General features: G+C 38.3%; 2 long non-coding RNA genes across 2 annotated transcripts; one reads left to right on the top strand and one right to left on the bottom strand.

Moving 5' to 3' along the window:
• Nucleotides 1–3,221: 3,221 nt before the first annotated feature.
• LOC113278156 lies at nucleotides 3,222–3,865 on the bottom strand. The gene is made up of 2 exons (XR_003325328.1): nucleotides 3,681–3,865; nucleotides 3,222–3,589 (listed from the first exon to the last, which is right to left on the bottom strand). It is a non-coding gene; the product is annotated as an uncharacterized LOC113278156 (long non-coding RNA).
• A 1,618-nt stretch (nucleotides 3,866–5,483) lies between these two features.
• On the top strand, nucleotides 5,484–6,083 carry LOC113278155. The gene is made up of 2 exons (XR_003325327.1): nucleotides 5,484–5,642; nucleotides 5,727–6,083. It is a non-coding gene; the product is annotated as an uncharacterized LOC113278155 (long non-coding RNA).
• Nucleotides 6,084–15,195: the final 9,112 nt, after the last annotated feature.

Here is a 15,195-nt window from a genome sequence, read left to right as displayed (position 1 = left end):
AATTACCATATTCGCAATCTAATCTGGGTATTTCTCCGGATTTATGATGCCTGCCTTCATTGTCTTCTGAAGTTCCTTGTCAATTTGATCATGATAGGTCGTCGTTATCTTCCTTATCCGTTGTCTTACTGGCTTGACCGCTGGGTCTAATTTCAACCGATGGCACGCAACATGCAGATCAATGCCTGGAATTTCCTCCAAGTTCTACGCAAATATGTCTCCATATTTCGTTAATAGTTCCACCAACCTTCTTTCTTCTTCCTCCTCCATTTTCGTCCCAATTTTTATGATTTTTGGTTCATCTTCCGTTCCTAGGTTTACATCTTTCGTCGTTTCGACTGCGGCGAAATTCAATGTTGGCTCTCCCAACGGGGTTGGTTCTTTTATGGGCTTCGCGGGTTTTCCCTCCTTTTCTGATACCTCGCTAGGTATTTCCCACCCTTCTTTAGCCTTTGTCAGGTATACTCGTAATTCATCATCCTTCCTCAGCTCCAACACCTTCCTCTTCCGTGCCTTCTTCCTTTTTACTTTACTCTCGTAAATATCAACATCTTTCTTGTTGCAGTTCTCGGCTTTTTCGCCGCTTCCTCGTATTTCGCCGATTCCACTTGGCATTGGGAACCGTATCATTTGGTGATAAGTGGACGCAACTCCTTTTATCCCATGTATCCATGGTCTTTCTATAAGGGAGTTATATGGAGACTCCACATCTACCACACATAGAGTAACCTTTGCTTCCAACTATCCCGCCAATATTTTCAAGCATACCTCTCCTTTTGGCCTTGTCGCCACTCCATTGAATCCATACAGCGTATATGCATATGGTAACAAGTCAGAATCCTCATACCCCAAAGCTCTAAAGGTATGGTAAAAGAGGACATCTACTGAGCTCCCCATGTCTATCAAGATTTTGTCCATCGCCCAAGTCACCTCCTTATTTTGCTGACCCTCTTCCTGGGATGCAATCCTGGCCATAGCTAGGCTAATGACTAGTGAATTCATATGTTGAGCTTCTCCTTCTGGTATGTCCTTCGCCAAAAAGGATATTTCTCTCTTTTGCCAGTCTTTCAATGGTTCTTCCTTCGGAGAATCCATTAACTCATTACCTTCGTGATCCACCTTGTACACTCTTGAGAGTACATTATCTTCAAAATCTTGAAAACTTCCCTTGGAATGCGCTGTGAAATTACAGCCTAGTCGTCTCCTTTCTCGGTTTTCTTTTTCCTGCCTGTTGTGACAAGCAATCATCGATGTCTCCTTTCGGTCAATGTAGTGCGCGAGTTTACATTGTTTGATAAGCCGGAGTATGATCTTCCTAATACTCCTGCAGCTGTTGGTATGGTGTCCGTGAAGATGATGATACCTACAAAATTCATGACTCTTGCTTCCCGGGACTGGTTCTCTCCCCATATTTGGTGGTGCTGATATCTCTTCAGTCAATATTACCTCCTCACATATCTTTTCCAAAGTTGTGTTAAGTTCTGGAAGTTTTACCTCCATCCAGGCCGTCGACTCTTGTCCGACTTGCTCCTTGTTTTTCAGCTTATGCCTCTCTCTTCCATCTTCTCGTGGATCTTTTCGCCTGGATCTTCCCCTTTCCTCGTCGCCCTTTTGTGAACTTTCGACCTGCATTTTTAAGCTTCGTAGCTCGCATAAGATCTCGTGATCTATGGTTCTTCTTCTTATTTTATCAATGTTTACTTCTGTTTTGACTCGTTTGCTTTCCTCCTCATACCTTAGTTCGCGGTTTTTCCGTCCTGCCTCTTTTAACAGTCTTCTTAAGTCTCTTTCTCTATGATACCCTTCTAGCAACTCCATCATCCCCTGTTCATGTATCTCCTGATTTCTTTCTTCCTGGGTATGTCTTTGAGATGACGCCGTGATTTCCTCCGCTTCATCGTTTCCTTCCCACATGACCTCATCAGTTATCTCTCGTTCACGTTTCTCATGCATCATCTGGTCATCTTCCTCCTGATTAGGGGTTTCACCCAGTTCTGCCGATACCTCATCCTCCTCGCTATCGTTTGCCTCCGCCTTTTCTTGGTTCATTTTCTTCTCCGTGGTAGTCCCGACTTTCACTTTCCGACCAGGTTTCTCCACAGTTCCGGCTTTCACTCTCCATTTCCCCTGTATCATGGTCCTTCGTATTTCGTCCTTTACTAATATATCGTCCTTCACCTCCTGGTCCCGAGCCTCCAATCGTTTACTCCTTCTCAACACCGTTCGTGATTTCTTTTGCCTCACCTTCCTCTTCATCGTTTACTTTGCTCTGAAATCCGTCCTTGTATCCACCTCTTTGCTAATCTTCCGCTTAATCCTCGGATTTCTGGTTTCCGCCTCCTTGGTACAATCACAGGTTCAATGCCTGTTTCTAGCGCCAAAATGTGATTACTGGAAATCCAGCAACACACCCAAATGGAAAGTAAATAAGATCTAACACATGATAAACGCAAGTACAAAGGACTATTTATTAATTTCCAGTGAAATACAAGTTATACTCGTGGATTATCGAGAAACCCTAATCCCCTTTCCAATTCTATGGATTACAAGGAAACCCTCACTCTCCCTCTTTCCTCTCTACCACCAGAATCCCCCCTTTGCATTACTCAAAGGTCTCTATTTATAGGCCTCAACAACCATAGTGGTATACAACTCATATCATCTCGCCGAGGTTACTTTATGCTTCGCCTGGAGCATATTCCATAAAGTTTTCCCCCACCTTTCGCTGTCTTCACGTGGTCTTGTCGGGACACCTGTCCTTTTCTTGCTCAATAATTCATCTACTTCGTGGGGTAGCTTTTCTTCCAAGCCAAGTCACATTATTTCGCGATCATTTTGCAATGGACATCTAATTCCTCTCGCGCTCTACGTCCCTTTTGGCGAGTTACCTCGTCCTCATCTCTACTTCGTTGCCGTGTGGATAAGGTTAATTCTGACTTGATTTGACAAGTCCCTGACGACGAATCTCGGGACGTGGGGTGAGATCTTTTCACCAGATTCCCGCACCCTCCTATGGCCACGTGTCAGCTTATACTTTGGTAACTACACCAAAATTAGAAATGAGGAACAAAAATTCCTGATAACTTGTACTTCAACTCGGTGCTCATCACCATTGTATCAAGTAAGTACAGATTGCTGATGATGTTCAATCCCTATCCATTAAAATTATTGCATGGCAATCAAACATTAAATTCTATGAAATTACCTGTTATCAGACGCAATTTAACACAACACAAAAGGAAAGACGTCACACTTCAAATTACGGTGGAGAATACAAACATGGAGTTACATAAAACTATGATGTGGTAAACTACATCAAATTATTCAGAGGAGAAAAGTAAACACAATACCATTCACTCACAAACAACAATTATAAAAGATACATATATGTCACAATACAAGCAGTACAATCAGTACTTTCTGATAGGACAGCATGTTTGGCCGCAGCTACAGCACGGCTTGTAGGCGTACTGACCATCTGGACAGTTAAGCACAAAAAGTGGGCAAAAAACTACTGGGTCGCACACAACTCCTGCGCATGACGGAGCTCTTCTTGGGCACCCACTTACACCCTCCTGAAGTATCATCCCTGGTTGATATTCAATTAATTGATACTTAGATATACGAACAGAAATTAAGAAATGGTGATCAATATTAGAACTTTTGGAAAGTACACTTACTGGTAGCAGAAGAGGTTGGCATGGCAATCAAGACAAATAAGAAGAAGCAAAGGAACAGACTGGTGATCTTAGCCATGATTGAATGAGTAGCTTTCCTTTTTCGGTACTATTAATTCTATGCAAGGGCTCTCTGTATCGATGATTTAGGTATAGATGAGTGTGTTTTATGACCACATAATGCTCACTAACTTCTCCATATATAATAACTCCACAAATTTAAAAAATTAATTTTGACGACACATACTTGTTTTAATGATAATTAAAGGTTGGTATGTATGAACAAAATTGGTTGACACTTGACAAATGTTAGTATTATTGGAAAAATTGACGGAATCCTATAGTATATATCCTCTTGAAATACCAGTACTAGCTTACCTCAACATATTATGAAATATGAATTCTATCTTTTTGAGTTTGAATATCTCTATAACAACTTTGACCTTGAGGTGTAAACACATACATTCCAAATCATGCCTTAACATAAACAATCGCACGCATCACTGTATCCAATTTATTATGTTTGATTCGATTTGACGGTCTAATTTTCATTAGTTAATCTATGTTGATCGATCTTGTTCATGAAAAAACGATGTATGAGAGATGTTTTTTTTTAGTGAAAATATTATTTGAAAAAACCACTTTATTTATCAGAAGAGGCCTTAAGTCCTCCCTACAAATCCAGGTAGCTCATCAAAAGATATCCTTTCACCCCGAATAACATATAATTACGATTAATCAGACCCATGCCACTTGATGCATGAGCAATGCTGAGCAAGTGGAATTTATACAACTTATTAAGCACTAAAGTCAAAGATGGACAAGATGGAAGTATGGAACTCTCTAGTGGGCTTGTTGTACTATAAGTCTTACTGATAGGGAGAGATTAAATGAATGAGATTTCAATACGAAATGTAGGACTTTCCACACCCGGATTCTAGATATTAAATCTTCTATAATTCACTAAAGCTATAATACTCAACGTAATAGTATTATTAAATCTTATTAAATGAATGAGATTTCAATACGAAATGCAGGACTTTCCACACCCGGATTCTAGATATTTAATCTTCTATAATTCACTAAAGCTATAATACTCAACGTAATAGTATTATTAAATCTTCAACTTACGTTGAATATTATTATTAAATCTTCTATAATACTCAACGTAAAAACACATCAGCTGCATCAAATTTTTTATCCATCAAAATAGAAAGCGAATCCCAAAACGCAGACAAGTGAAACAACATCAAATCTTTTATTGATCAAACGAAAATGCGAAGGAGAGAAACTAAACTGAGATAACTAGGAATTCAGACTAAAAAAAAAAACTTAATGGAGAACACATAATAAATAGCATGCATGTATGCAAGGACTTTCATATACGGAAAATGGATCATTTGTCCAAATATTTTTAAATCACGGTTCAAATGGACGAGTAAAAAATAGTTTTGGCGAAATGGCCAAAAGAAAATAGTAAGGATGAAACTGGTTTCATCATAACTTAAATTTAAAAAATAGCAAGGATGAAACTGGATACATCCTGTGTGAATTAAAAATAAGAAAAAATATTTGAAAATTGGCACGATGAAACTGGTTACATCCTGCCTATTTTTACATTTTTGTCCATTTAAACAGTATCAAAATCTAACTGTCAATTTCACCGAGGAATTGTTGATTTTGGTCTTTTTAACCAATTTTGTGTTTCCCATATACTATTTTTGATATTATATGAATTAATTAATATTTTTAATCTGTATATTACTATAAATATACGTTAGTTAGCATTACTCGATCATCATCATTCATCAACACCTAATTCATCGACCAAGGGTACTATATAGTATTATCATTATCAAAGAAAAAACAGAAGAAAAATCAATCATTCGATCATGGCAAAGATCAGCATGTTCTTTAGCTTCCTTTTATTCGTCTTGATTGCCATGCCAACATCTTCTTCTGGCAGTAAGTCTACTTTACTATAGTTAAAGGTCTTTTAATTGTGTTTTCCTTCATATATCTAATATCAACTAAATGAAAATCATTCAGGGATGATTCTCGAAGAGACTGAACCAGTAAATAAGTGCCCAACACCTGACTGCTCTTTCGTTAAGTGCAAAGAACCAGCTTTTTGCCTACAGGTGGTGCTTGAATGCCCAAATTACACGCCGTGTTGTGGCTGCCCAACCTGCTGCCCTGTTTATCATTAGATACATATCCGGCACTGATCTTACGTCATATATACATGTACCGAAAACGTAGTGTTGCATAAGTGTCTTTAATGTTATCAGGTTTTGGATGTTCATCTGATGTAATAAACCGTACGTGTGTGTAGGAAACCGTACGTATATGTAACCTTCTGAACTACAAAAAAAGAATGGAATAAAATGCTTTCAGTTGTACTTATTTATGTTGTTTCCACTTATCTAAAGAAAACAGGCTTTCTTTCTATTTTTGTCCAAATTGGATGCCTACTATTTAGTATTTTAGTTTGGATAAGGATTTCTCTACCCTTTTTCTTGTCACAGAATCACGGTTAGCATCTTCTTCTTTTTGACGAGAAGATGATTGTAGATAAAAATAAAGGGAAGAGCTCGAGAGAACAACTCGCGTTATATCTAAATTACCTGATCTCCAAATCCCGAGAAGATCATTCGTAGTAACATGATTGAATGCGTCACTTTGTGAACACCATAGAATTATAGAAGATTTAATTTTGTTTCTTTTAGAGAGAAGAAAGGAGTTTACTAACAAAAAGATGGAAAGTGAAGTTGCCTTCCAGGCTCCGACAATTGAGGACTTTGAGACCTTCCCCAATTAAGTGAAGTTGCCTCCCAGGCTCCCACAATTGAGGACTTTGAGACCTTCCCCAATTTTAGTCTATGGAGGTAAGGAAAGTTATCATGATTAAGAGTTTTTGTTAAAGTCTGCGGGCATCTAACTCAAAATCAATTGGCAATGAGTAGATCGGCCCTTCCATATTATATTTTAAATTAATTAAGCGGATTATAGCGATGTGGGACTATTGTCCTTTCACACGCCCTCCACGTGTAAGGCCAGTCACTGGGCCTCACACGTGGACCTACATACGAGTTACCAGTCCATCGATAACATGTGTACACGGGTGAGTGACTAAATCTGGGATAACACAAAACTCATCTAAATTTTGCCATTTTCTTTTTCAAACTCTGACTAGATCCCTTGATTAAATGTTTGTTGTTTGTGTTTCGAACTCAGAAGTCTTAAGAATCCATTCATCATTTGATGTTGAACTTGCGTTTAAATGCACCAAGTACTCCGAGTTACGTTAGGTCGGCCAGTTATGGAGCAAGGATTAAACGAATTATTATGATCAAGAAATGCCGACTAACTTCTCTCTCTATATAGTAACTCTACAAATTTAAAACATTAATACTAATTTTAATTTAAATGAATGTCGGGATCGTTGAACAATAGGGCTGCACATACTCGGGTATGGCCCGGTTTTCTTATGGAACCGGTGTCTGTACCTGGTGTTGACCGGTATCTCCTTTTGAGGACCGGTACCTGTACCTGTACCAGGTGTTGTAGCGGTCCTCCGGTACCGGTCCGTTACAAGTCCGCTACCGGGTTTTTACCTGCAAAATCATCATTACTGTAGGATGAGCAAAGCTCAACTGTACCACAATTACATCATGTACCCAACCTAGCATGCATCTAGCTATGTTTATTCAATATTCATTGTAAATATCATCTCAACTCATACAATACAACACCTAGCAATGCACTACCATTGTTAATCTGTAACAATTCATACAATAGAATAAGAATTTAAATCATAATCCATCTACACCACCAGCATCAGAACTTCAAGCAGAACCCATTCACCATCAATCGATTTCAATCTAAGCATCAGATATATTCATTCTCAGATCATAAAACCCCACAAATCGCCCAAAACCAAATTGAGTTGTAGCCAAAACTATTCTCATACTCTAATTACAAAACCCATCTATTATTTCATTACAAAGATTTAATTACAAAATCTTGTTGTTTGATTTCAACAGAAAACCCAATTCGTAAAATCTTAAATCATACATGCAATTAGTTTCTTAAAAAAACAAAAGAAGAAGAAAAAGAAGTGAAGAAGAAGGTTTATCCTCTTTAATCTCCAACCACCACCAGATCTCCTTTCTTAATTACATACCCCCCTATCTCCAAATCCGACTCCAACCCAAGGTTCCAAATCTTGTAAAACACCAAATCAAATCGTCATATTCAATTTCTCCACCAAATCGAAAAAACCCTAAATCAATCTACAATCAAACCCTAACTCAAACTAACAAACCCTAAATCGAAATGATGGTGAAGAAGAAGAACAAACCAGAGATGGTGAAGAAAAAGAAGAACAAATCGAACTGATTCTTATCGTCTACTGTTGAATTACCTGATACAGATGGTGAATCGATGATACCCTGAAGAACACAGAAGAAAAGAGGGTTGTCGCTGCTTTTTCAGAGAGAAAAAAAGAAGAAGAAAATGAGAGTGAACTGATTCTTCTCTCGATAGTCGGTAGTTTATACCTAGTATGGACGACTACGATTAAAAACCTAGCTTGATCTTAACGGCTAATAATCACCGGTACATATGGTCCGGTTCAAGTCCGGTCCTCCCCAAGAACCGGTGTCTGTACCGGTCTAGATCGGTTCTCAACTTCCAGTACCGGTGTCTGTACCGGCTAGACCGGTTCCGGTCCGGTAATTCCGGTTCCACTGCGGTCCAAGTCCTCTCAACCGGTTCTTGTGCAGTCCTATTGAACAAAATGGTTTGACAAATAATGTTGGTAAACATTATCAAAAAAAATTGCTAGCATCCTATGGAATATTTGTTGCAGCTTACATCAACAATTATCAAAATACAAATGGTACCGTTTTGAGTTTGAATAATCCCTAAAACAACTTTGACCTTAATGTGAAAACACGTACTTGCGGGTTTTCCTGCTGTATCTAATGAATTAATTATGTTGGACTCAATTTGATGGTCAAACTTTCATTAATTAATCTTCTATGCTGATCCAAATTTTGGTCGTCTCCTCTACAACTGGATAAGTGATGGCTAAAAACTTACAATCTTTGCTGCACATCATCTTAATAAGAACGATTTTTTAGAGACCATGATTTTTTTTTGAGGGGATCATGGTTTTATTAGACCACCTTCCCTATAGTTACAAGGGGTGTCCTAAGTCATTGAAATGACTAATCTACCCTTAACCTAATTTAACTTAAACCAACCCAATAACCACCTATATATATATAACCACCACCTCCTCCCACCAACACCTCCCACCATCACCGATTACCACCACCACCATCTCTGATTATCACCACCACCGATTACCACCTCCACCGCCGCCCACCACCGCCGATTACCACCACCACCACCTCCGATTATCACCACCACCAACCACCGATTACCATCACCACCTCCGATTACCACCACCACCACTATATATATATATATAGCTTAATTTAAAACATTAACAAAGATATTCTCACAAACCCATTACTTGTCATCCGTTTTTGGTTGAATAAATGAGAAGTAATCATTAAAATGAGTTGAAAATGGAAGTTGCAGAGAGGTTTAATGGAGGGTTTTTTTTCAGAGAAAAGTTCGGTTATCAAGAATTAATTTTTTTCTTAACCGAACTCAGAGTTCGGTTGATTCGCAAAAAAATACTTTTAACCGAACTCCTTGTATTAGAACAACACAAGTCCATAAGTTCGGTTCCTTCGCAAAATAAGGATATCACCGAACTTTAGTCTACGAAAATAATGAGAAGTCCACAAGTTCGGTTCGTTCGCAAAAATGTTAAGTTTTCTTTGTAACCGAACTCTACCTTTGAAACTTCGTAACCGAACTCTGCCTAATTCGCCAAGAAATAAATTTCGTAGTAACCGAACGTTTTGCTAATTGCATATATATGCATGTATAAGTCCAGTTCGGTTGATTCGCAAAATATGTTGAAGTTTGCGAACCAACCGAACTTCTAACACTAAGTTACTTTTAACCTACAATTCAGTTGGGAACTTGGTTGCGTTGAAGTTTGTGAACTAACCGAATACACAAGATGTACCCAAACAAATTGTTAAGTTCAAAGTTCGATTACCTACCATTTTATCCTAGGTAACCGAACATTACACTGTACGACCAAAACCTCCATTAACGAGCGAGTTCGGTAACCTGCGTGTTTGGAAAACGTAACCGAACTACACTTTCAGGTGTGTTCGGTTACATGTTCTTGACATATGGTAACCGAACTGGCCCAAATCTACATAAAAAAATTCATTTTTTTTGAAAGTTTGGAGCAATTCAACCAACATTATCTAAGTTTGAAGCCTACCTAGGTACCCAAATACCCTTTCTCCGGTTGTGGTTGGTAAAATCCATCGTTTTTCATGTTTTCCTTCTTCATCTTCTCTAATTTTACTCTCTCAATAATTCTACTTCTTTAAAAAAAAACATCTGATTTTTTTTTCTCACTAATTATCTTTAACTTAATCATCTCACTAATCATTACACTAACTATTATTAACACTAACTAATCATCATCCAAAATTAATCAGGAGGGTAATTTAGGTATTAATATAAATATCTAAATAAGGGGTGACCTAGATTTACTTCTAATGTCTTTACCCAAAATAAAACCATGGTCCCAAAAAAAAAACCATGGTCCCCAAAAAATCGTTCTTCAATAAACCTACAAATAAAGCAAGCCCATTTCTTTTCATCTTCAATGTACTAACGACCCCTTAGAAAAATTGTCAAAATCACTGTTTTGATCATCTCTTCCTAAATTCAACTCAGATGTGAAGAAATACTTGTGCCTTAGGAAGCTTACAATCTTTAAAAACATATCATTTCAGCAAAAAGAAAAATATACACTCAGTTTAGTCGAAAATTTCCATGTACTAACCCCTAGAGGTGTAAAACGTGTCGGCCCGGAATAGCCTATCCAACGAAGTCACATGCTTGGCGTGCTACGTGTTGAGCTGGGATGTGCCAGAAATTCAGATATGATGTGATGTGCTGTGCTGTGCTAAATGGTGTACCATGTTGTGTTGTGCCAGAAAAATAAACGTGCTGGCACACTTATTTTATGTTTTGTAAAATAAATATTTTTGAGATATTTTAGTTAGTACATGTATTATTACATAAAAAATAAGCATAACGAAAATAAAATGCCGGAAAATTGGCTAAAACAATATTCTTTTGTGAAATATGGATCAAGTGTGATGTATTGTATAGTGTTTTATGCATGATGTGGCGTGCTTTCTTCGTGTATTGTGCCGCGTGCTAACACGTGCAGCATGCTATGCCGTGCTGATGTGCCTATTTATCTAACACAGCACAACACATTAATCAAATGTGTTGTGCTCGTGCTGAGCTGGTTACGTGATGTTCCGTGTTGTACTCGAATTTTAACGTAATGTGTTGTGCCATAAACGTGCTGGCTCATCCAAATTTACACGGCTAATTGGTGGTATGACATGCAAGTACTAAAGAGCCGTAGCTATAGAATGAGGAAGAACCCGGCCAACAACTTGTAATAAAATCTTAGCCTCCATTTGCTCCTTCATTGTGTCACCCATCGGGACTCTTGGATACTGCCTCTGTCTGTGCAAGATTTGGTTCCTCAAACAAAAAAATTCTTTGTAGCAAATTTCCCTTCCGATCAAATGCTTTTTTAAGCATAAGTTGCCGTCTTGTTATGGTTAGTAAAATTTGACACTTCAATAATAATAAATGTAAGCAATTTAGAAATTTTTGATGAAAATATTAACTCATTATATAATTAGGATGAAACTGGAGACAATAAATTTGGAGGAGAGAACTGGCTTTCATCACACAAAACGTTTTAGTCGCCGTATAATGGACTTCCTTTCAGCCGGCACTTGACAGGACAGTATTATTGGAAAGATTACAAATTCAGTTTTTTTATTGATAACAGACCAAGAATTAGAAATGAGGAATCGAGAACAAAAATTTCTTTGCAATTTCTATGGCAGTGCTCAAATCCATTCTTTTGTTGAGCCAGGTGGATGGCCAAACTGGCTTTATCACTATGGTAAAGCACTGATTGTTAGATAATTAAGCGCGCGTATTTGAGACAAATTCTGCAGTTTAAAGAAAAAGCGCGGGCGTTGAACTGATAAACTCGGGCGTTGAACCTATAAACGCGTGTTTGTCCTATCAACCCGGGCGTGAGATACAAAATCTCCAACGTCTATATTTTCAAAACCTATAAATTGGATTAAACTCACTTCATTTCTGTCACACCACTACTACTTCCTTCTTCTAAAAACTCGTCTAAATCAAAAAAAAATTGATACAATATGAGCGGCTTTTTAAGAAAAGCGGTCCATAGTGTAAAGAAGAAAAGAGATCGAAGAAATGAATCGGCACTGCGTCCTGCCACAGGTGTAGATCTTTCTCAAAATCGGGAAGTAAACTTTGCTGCACAGAGTGTCGTTGTTGGTCCATCATTAGTCCAAGGTCATGTGTCAGGGCATCAAGATTGGTCTGATAGTTTTTTTTTTTATATGAGAGGTGGATTTTCAAACTTAAAGGCTAATTATGACGTTTTACCCCCTCAAGTCCGAGAAACGGTTGACAGATATCCATGGCGTGCGCTTTATAATGTGAAGCCTACAAGACACAACAACAAAATTCCGAGAACAGTGGTAGAAAGATGGTGGGCGACGACTCACACATTCCATTTCAATGATTTTGTAATTGGTAAGCTTGTTTAAGTTAAATTAAGTTATATTTTTTAAATAATTATTAAATAATCAAAAAAATTAATCATAGTTGGTATTATATTTGTAATAGGAATTATGCCCCTTGATTTGTATTTCATTTGTGGGATCAAAAGTGGAATAGGAAATCCTCCATCGTTCAACCAAGACGAATGGATATCAAATAGCAAATGAGAGACGCTTTTCCCATCGTTTATAGATTCAGGAATACCTGAAGGTTATAAACGATTGAAAGGAGGTGGGATTAAATGTTCAGTGTTGCAGTTTTTCCTTAACCAACCAAGAAACCCAGAGCATGTAGATGACTATCCTGAACTCGAAAGGATGTTTATCTTATGGGTGTTGGGTCAGCCGTTATTTCCAAAATCAATTTTTGTTGCTCGTGCTAGTTGGCTTCAAGCGTTAGAAGATCTTGACATTGAAGTTTTTCCTTAACCAACCAAGAAACCCAGCGCATGTAGATGACTATCCTGAACTCCAAAGGATGTTTATCTTATGGGTACTGGGTCAGACGTTATTTCCAAAATCAACTTCTGTTGCTCGTGCTGGTTGGCTTCAATCGTTAGAAGATCTTGACAAAGCACCAGATTATGACTGGGGATCTACAACGTTAGCAGAATTGTACTGTGGGCTAGATGATGCGTCTACAGGTGGAGAAAACTTCACTAGTTTCTGGGGCATCATAGAGGTATATATCAAAATTATTATTTTAAAATTTAAATAATTTTTATGAGAAAATGTAGATTAAGTCAAAATACTACGATTACGGAGTAATTTGCAGTATTGGTGGTATACCTACTTCCGTGTTGGTAAACCAATCCTTAACGACGATACTTAAAAATTTCCAATGTTGGATATGCACATCTCGACAAACTTAGCGAAGGGCACTGGCAACGATATGTCGGGTTCCAGTTTTGTTCAGAGGTTTCATCAGATGACTCGGAGCCACAACAACGTCGTTGTTCACCCTTACATTGATTTTCTTGAGTATGATGCTGATGTTGGACGCAGTATTCTTGATTATTCTCCGCGTAGAGTTGTTTTTTACACTCCACCATTGGATAGAGGGGTTTGGTACCTGGGAGAAAGACTGCAGTACCAAATGCAAGGTATATATGCAATTGCAATTAACCGGCCACAACAGATGCAAACCTTTGGATCAGATTTTGAACGGCTGAGATGAACCAATTGGGTGAGGTATGAAATAAATACACAATTGAATATTAGGGAAGCAGAGTATGTCAAATGGTACGCGTCGATTTCGCATCCTGTAATTGGGACACAGAACACCCACATCTATGGGTTTGATCTCCCAGTGTTATCACGCCTGTCCCATGATGCAAATATCGTTCTTATCCAGGCACCTCCAAAAGAGCCATGCTTTATGACTTATGCACCACGGGTGCAAGTTCTTCATCATCTTCGTCAAATTTGCCCGAAATTCGTTGGGAGATGCCAAGTATTACTTCACAAGGTGAGACAACCACGATCCCCATTGTTTCCCAAGGTATGGAACGTGATTATCCTTACTACAATGTCAATGCCCTTGAGGGAGAGTTGAGGAGCCAACTGAACGATTTGCATTGGCTGACCCGGCAAATTATGGCTACACACTTGGATGAGTGTCGGAAATTGCACGAGAACACAATGTTTGGATTGAGTCAAACTGAAAATGATGATGGGCGGTGGTCACATCCTTCCGATTCCACCAAGAGCAACAGATCAGGGCACGAAAGTGATGATACAATGGTGGGAGAAACACAAGTACGATAGAGTTCTTATTCACCACACATATGGCACAATACTTCTTCACCACAAACTTTGCATGTATCTCAGCCTCAAGTATTTCGGCTAGATCTTAGGCGCATTTCATCATCATTCTCTCCCTACAACCCAAATGATAGCTGCTACAATGTTACATCACCACCACAACAACAACAAACATCTTATATGCTTGGAGGACCGAGTGCACCGAGTTCTTTCCAACAATCGCCTAATGTTGGTCAATCAGGTCTATCCCAGGTTTATTAACATATGAAAATTTATTTAATATGTTGGCAAATGGGAATGTCCCAGGTCTATCCCCAGGTTTTGCAGAATTCTGGACTCCAGAAAATAACAATGGAGGAGCTAGCGATGAGCGATGTTAGAGAGATTGTAATTTTTAATTCTGCTACATATGTAATTTTAGTTTTAAAAGTACGACGATTTTTACTAAATAAAATTACATATGTTTAAAATTAAGCGTCTTACATTAGCTTCATTGAATTACGGCGGACTACATTAGCTTTAAAATTAAGCCTTTTACATTAGCTTCACTGAATTACGACGGACTACATTAGCTTCAAAGAAGGGGTTGAAACCGTTCAACACCTTAAGGATTTCGAAACATTTTTCGAAAGGAAAAGTCACATTTTTCCATCTTTGCCATTCAGCCAAAGATCTTGTTACCATCTCAGCATCAGTTTCACCTCTCAGTCTATATCGATTGGCTTGTACGGTTAAAGCTACAAACTCACTTACTTCTTTCTTAATTGTACGAAAACGATTTTTTATATTGCATATAGCACGACCACTCGGATTACGAGTGTCACTGCAGAACCCGTCGTGAATAACCGCCCAGAAATTCACCCATGGATAGTTTGCTGAAGCAAGATGAGTAAATAAAAAAAACATAGTTTCTGAAAATGGATTCATCTTCTTCTTTAGTATACGGAGCGCGC

The sequence above is a fragment of the Papaver somniferum genome, chromosome 5, assembly GCF_003573695.1.
Source record: "Papaver somniferum cultivar HN1 chromosome 5, ASM357369v1, whole genome shotgun sequence".
NCBI lineage: Eukaryota > Viridiplantae > Streptophyta > Magnoliopsida > Ranunculales > Papaveraceae > Papaver > Papaver somniferum.
The sequence above is the reverse complement of the archived record's forward strand: the minus strand, read 5'-3'. Positions and strand labels throughout refer to the sequence as shown.